Here is a 6,418-nt window from a genome sequence, read left to right on the forward strand (position 1 = left end):
CTAGGCCATCTTTTGATACATATGCAGCTAGAGTCAAGAGCTCCAGGGTACTGGTTAGTTCATAATGTTGTTGCACCTACAGGGTTGCAGATCTCTTTACCTCCTTGGATACTTTCTCTAGCTCCTCCATTGGGGGCCCTGTGATCCATCCAATAGCTGACTGTGAGCATCCACTTCTGCGTTTGCTAGTAGGCAGTCTGGCCATTTTCAAGTCTCAGCTGAATACAAATCACTTGGGAAGGGAGTGGTACATCTCCGGACCCCAGCTTTCCTGTCTAACATGACTAGATACTTAAAAACAAAACCAAGCAAACAAACAAACAAAAACCTTCAAAATGGAGGCCATTGGGAAGGCTTAGTAGGTAAGGGCACTCTCTGAGTTCAATCGCAGAACCAGCACAACAGAATAGGAGGGAAGTGATTCCTATAAGTTGTCCTCTGACCTCCACACACTGCACTAAATAAATTAAAATGTAGTGTTTTTTAAATGAAAAGTAATAGCTTACAGTCTAGGATTGTTTCCACCACCACGCCAAACACGCCCCCTCCCCCATACCATCTAACATTGCACAACCTGTATAGATTGCTCTGGGGAAGTAAATGGGTAGGTTCAGAAAGAAAAACTCTGGCTAAGAAGGTGAGAGAGAGAGAGAGAGAGAGAGAGAGAGAGAGAGAGAGAGAGAGAGGTAAGAGAGAGAGAGGTGACTCAGCATCTCGAAGCTCTGAGCACCCATCTAGGAGAAGCTCACTATAGCTAGTGACTCCAGCTGCAGGGGACATGACATCCCCTGTCCTCAGGCTCCTGCACACATGTGTACATCCACATCCACATAGTTTAAAAACTATAAGATGTCCAGGGCTCTAGCCAGCCACTTCTCAGCATACTCCTCTAGAGACTGGGAAGGACAATAGTATTCCAGGCCCTGCTACTTTACAGGATAGTTTGCCAACCAATGGACTAATGTTTATAAGGTCACTTTATTCACCATAAAGTGCTGCACAGATGTGAGTTACTGCCCCTTAAAAAGTAATTTCTAAGAAGTTTCCAGTGTTCCTGGAAACCTGGATGCTTGTTCTCAGATGGCAAACAGAGGTCAATGAATGATCAACCCCTCAGGATCTTGCATTTGGGGTATTTCTCAGCGCCACAAGCATGACTAGCAAACACTACAGCAACCAGCTTGTCTTAGATAAAACCACTGGGGTTGGTCATAACTAAGCACAAGGATTGAGGAGCCAAGTAGCACTGTAGCCAGATCGACAGAGCTTTGAGCTCCCACTCTGCCTCATAACTTGCTTTGGGCATATTGCTACGCTTCTGGGAACCCCATTTCGTCATCTTTGAAACAATCATAGTAAGAACATCCACCTCAGGATTCTTGTGTGGTTTAAAGAGAACTGTGTGCCTTGCTCTGAAACAATCCCCATCAGAGAACCCCTCTGTACAGAGTATTGGTCACCCAGCATTTGACAGGCTTTTATCAGATATCTGCTATGCATCTGAGAAAATGGCTTGAGCCACTCCTAAGTAAGGATTGTTGATCCAAAGGCAAACTAAGGACTGGGTGCAGGGGAGTTCTGTGCCTAATAGCTGGACAAAAACTTACAAAGACAAAAGATAGTCCCCAACCCCCCACCGGATCCTACCCTCCACCTACACACACACACACACACACACACACACACACACACACACACTTCAGAAGAACAAAGGTCATCCTGTGAACCGCTATAACTCCAGTTGGCCTATAGGAGGAGGTAAGAGAAACCTATGCAAACAACTTTACTCCCTAGCCTGTTTGTCTTCCCACTTGCCACCCAGAGAGACATAAAGACTGGTCCATCTATCCTGTCTTTTGTCCTTTTGTCCTTTTCTCTCTTTCTTTAGGCAGTGAGGGTGGTGGTATGGGTAGTTGGGGGTAGGGGATGTCTCTAAGAATTCTACCCTGGCCTCACACCTGCTTTGTTAAAGCTGACTCTCCATGCCAGCTCTGTTTACTTCATTCCCAAAGTGCTGTTGGTAAGAGGTTTGTTTTTCCTTTGTTAATCTCTTTTGTAACCAAGGTTCATTTTCATAAAGAATGCATTCAGAGTTCCACAGCCTCTAAATAACTTTTGGTTGTCTTAAATGAAGAGCCTGCAGCGTGACCAGATCCCATCTACATTAGGACTCTGTAATAAACATTGTCAAAGATGAAATGGAGCATGGGGCACACCAAAGTAGCAAAAATTTCAGATGTGGGAGCTGAGACACAGCAGAGGCTCTTTCAGGACTGGGTAGGTGATCTGGTCTAGGGTGACAGTTTGTATCAGGGAGTCTGGCTCTTCACCTTGGTGTTTCTTCTCTTTTGTGTCCCTCTGGTCCTTCTCCTTCCTGACAGGAAAGATACTGTGGCCTTTCAGCCAGATCCAATCCCCAGCACCCATATTAAGACAAAACCCCAGTGCAGGGTTGGGTGGCAACAGGCAGATTCCTGGAGTTATCTGGCTGGCTAGTCTATAGTCTAGTCAACTATTGAGTGCTTGGTTCAGTGGGAGACTCAAAGAGATAACATAGAGAGCAATTGAAGACAACATCCAACTTTGGCCTCTGTGCTTGTTCACACGCAGGTGTGTGCATGCACATGCATATAGTAAACACATGCATCCACATAAAGAACATGACCTGGAACTGATACACATTCCTGCCATAGCTTACACGTGAGGACTGGGAAATGTAGTACTGGTGGTAAGTTGCTATGTAACCAGTTATAAAATGGGAATTTTATTATTAAAGAAAGGAGAGAATGTTGGGGGCAGCACAGCCTTTGGGGGATGGTCAAGAAGACAGTGATAAAAATGGTCCAGGTCATTTTTTTTCTGCTGCACTCATTTTGGGATCCCTTTACTTTATGCACCTTACATGAACCTGTCCCATTAATGTCCTACACTTGTGGTCTGGATGTAATAGGGTCAAAGACAGAGGTTCTATTTGAGCAAGGTGTGTGTGTGTATGTGTGTGTGTGTGTGTGGTGGGTTCGAGCACACGTGTGCTTGCACCTGTTCCTAGGTACATTAGGCAAATGCTCCGTCACTGAGCTACCTCTCTAACTCCAAACTGGTAGTTTTTTTTGAAATAATTTAGATCTTCTCTTGCCTTTGTAGAAGAGATGGCTGTAATATCTTTCAGGGTCTCCAGATTTAGCAAGATGTGATGGTTCAAGAGACTGAAATCCCAGCTCCAGGACCAGTTCAAAGCCATTCTCAGCTACAGAGTAATAACTTCAAAGCCAGTCTGGGATACGCAAAATCCCACCTTGGTTTAAAAAATTAAAAAATAAAAAATAAAATAAAACAAATGACAAAATCTCCAGATTTGCAATCCTGGGATTGCTTTGGAAGCTGCTGTCCAGGAACCAGGCAGCTCTGAACCAGTGAGACACCAAGAGGGGAAGAAGGTGTGTCTGTAAGCTTGGTAAAAGCCATAAACATCCCCATCTCCATCCTCATTTTAGGTCCCCTGATGGCTCAAAGCTAAAATAACCCTTAGAAATATGTGGTTTTTTGTGATTGTTATGGTGAGACTTTGGTACCAAGGATACACAGACAGTGGGCTGCCATCTTCCTAGCCAAATGCATCCCAACATGAGTTCCTTCGTTTGTGTTCGCTTCTCTATGGTGTTGGACCAATAGCATATTAGAACTCTGAGGATTTCAGCAGCTTCCCTATGCGAGCCACTAAACAAACAGTCACCGTGGGTGGCCTGTACTCTGAACTGGAGCTGAACTTTTCAGAGACATGTTATTCGGTTTAGACAGGGCTGGTATTTTCTGGGTACTTCCTAGGGTTGTTGGAGTCCTCAAGACCTGGAAGAAGAGAAACAGTCCCAGCTACGTTTATATAAACTCAACTTTGATCTGTCGAGGTGAAATTTGTTTTGTTGTACTACAGGAGCATGTAAGCCCACTGTACTGGTTCTCAGCCTTTGAACACTCAGTATGTGGTGGTACACATTGTAATCTCAACCCTTGTGTGTCTAAGGCAAGAAGATTGTGACTCTCAGGTCAGCTGGGGTTACATATTGAGACTCTACCCCCAAACAAATAAGATACAGCCAAAGGGAGATTTCCAGAGCAATGGGTATGAAGAAGGCACTAGGTTCTAGTTCAGATGTATCATTCAAAATATTTTGTGAGTTGTTATACCACCATGGTGGCAGGCACCTAGATGTGGCTGAGGATAAAAGGCCTGAAGGTGGTGGTATGATACTTAATGAGTGTGATAAGGTTACAAATCAGGGCATCTAAGGTGGCATCTGGTGCTGCAGAGCAAAAGCTCTAATTCTGGCATTTTAGAGCCTAAGAGAAAAAGACAAACCACCTCCAGCCTAGCTCCACCTTTAAAGCGAGGCTGTCAGTCAAAAGGATACCAATGGGACGCATGATGACAATGTGAATGTGAAAGGCATAGTATTGGGAGGGGAATGGAAGTGGGAAAGATTTGCCATTGGGTAGACTTGCTGAACCTTAGCTAGCGTTGACAATGGAGGTCATCCCACAAGGCAGGAAGACTTCAGTGAATGCTAAATTGATGCAGCAAAGTAATAAGGGTGGAAGTGGCATAGAGAAGCCATCACTAAACCAAAGCTGTGATGCACTTTTATTGACAAAAAGAAAGGGTGGCCCAAAGGAGCCAAAGGCATCAACTCTGAGAGGGAGGTCTCTTGACTCCCTCCTATTCATGGCTGGCTCCACAGTACCCTTCCTGGGCTTGTGGCCCCTGTTCTTGTGGTCCAAGACAATGGCTTCTGTGTTCTAGAAAGCAGCGTGGAGGACAGGATGACAGAGAAAGCAAGGCTTGCTACTTCTTAAAGAGTCTGGAAACAGTTACATGATGCCTGCTTTTGCAGCTTATCCATCAGAACTTAGTCCCAAGGAGTCTGGGAAATGTAGTTTGCATAATAAATGTCCACATATTCATTAAATTCTGTTACCATGGAGAAAATGTGTGTTATAGGACAGTTAGCCATCCTGGCTATATTTACCTTGCTATAAATAATGGCAGAAGTCATGAGAACTCATGTCACAGCTGTGTCCCTATATGATAACACTATATGCCGCCTTCCCTTCATCTTACCTTTGAAGCATGTAATACATGGCCAGTGTGCAGAAATCTCTGTCTAATATTCAGCTGTATTGAACCAGCACCAGAGAGGAAATAAAACAAATCCAAATGTTTGGCAGAGGGTTTTGCTAACTCTTAACTCACACTGTCTATTTGGAACAAATAGTGTGTGGTTCATAATGTCCTGTCTTTTAGGTTAGATACAATCATTAGGATAGTTGCTAATGAATTGTAAGAATGCTTACCTCTGTTCTATGCATCCATATGTATCCTTATGTATCCAGAATGTACTTAATATGTCATGATGAGGAGCAGGACTTGGGATGGCTCTGTTTCCCTGCTGTTTCTCCCTGATCTGTTGGTAGTGAAAGGACTGAGTTACTATGGATGGCAACAAGAATGCAGGTGCCTCTCCCCTCAGCCCTCCTCAGAAGCCACCAGTTTGAGAACACAGAGGGGCCACAGAATAAGGGAGCTGGGGGATGGTCATTGTGGTTAATGCCCATGGTAGAAATTGGCAGGACACATGAGAACAGCATTGGGCAATGAGTGCAGGTGGCGTCCTGCCTCAGGTAACGAGCCTCATTGTCCCTTTGTGTCCTTGGATTCATTTACATCCAGGCAAAGCATTGAGTGACACTGTAGAAGACAGGAAGGGCAAAGAGGGATCTACAGACAAAGAAGTAGTTTGGGGAGCAGGAAAATAAAGAATGAAAGAAAATCCCTGAGGACTCCCTAGGGCAGTCCAGCCTAAACTCAGTGACTTGAGGGACATTCCCGCTCATGTCATCACTTCCAGTTGCCTTTGTGAATCTCTCTTTCTTTCTCTCTTTCTCTCTCTCTCTCTCTCTCTCTCTCTCTCTCTCTCTCTCGTGTGTGTGTGTGTGTGTGTGTGTGTGTGTGTGTGTGTGTGTGAAAAATACCTTGTGATGAGACTGGAGACTCCTCTAGATCAAAACATGTTAAAGGATACATTTACCATGGATCTCTGCTTGAATGACAATAACATAGTATCTCTTTACCAGACAAACTTCTTATGGCTGGCAGAGCAAGTAGCCCTAGTCACATATCTTTGCAAAAGGGCAAACAAGATCCCAAGGGTTGCTGAACTCTCTACGTTGCAGCCTGGTCATAAAAAAAAAAAAAAGGGTAATAAAGGATGGAGGATGTTCTGTGCCTCACCAGTCCTTTGCTTTGCTGTGACCAGGTCAGTCCAGGTCAGGACCCCTCTGCCTGCCTGCAATCATGGTTCTTCTCAGCTTTGCATTTTCTACAGAATCTACCTTGAAAGTTTCATCTCCCTAATCAACCTCT

At 44.5% G+C, this 6,418-nt stretch overlaps 1 long non-coding RNA gene across 1 annotated transcript in view; it reads right to left on the bottom strand.

Moving 5' to 3' along the window:
* LOC110307573 overlaps positions 1 to 6,175 on the bottom strand; it is a 61,901-nt gene extending 55,726 nt beyond the window's left edge. Inside the window, exons 1-2 of the long non-coding RNA XR_002379423.1 lie at positions 6,084 to 6,175; positions 5,350 to 5,459 (exon numbers count right to left, since the gene is read on the bottom strand). This is a non-coding gene — a long non-coding RNA (uncharacterized LOC110307573). The remainder of the gene's footprint in view (positions 1 to 5,349; positions 5,460 to 6,083) is intronic.
* Between the last annotated feature and the right edge of the window lie 243 nt (positions 6,176 to 6,418).

The sequence above is a fragment of the Mus caroli genome, chromosome 13 (genome assembly GCF_900094665.2).
Source record: "Mus caroli chromosome 13, CAROLI_EIJ_v1.1, whole genome shotgun sequence".
Lineage (NCBI taxonomy): Eukaryota > Metazoa > Chordata > Mammalia > Rodentia > Muridae > Mus > Mus caroli.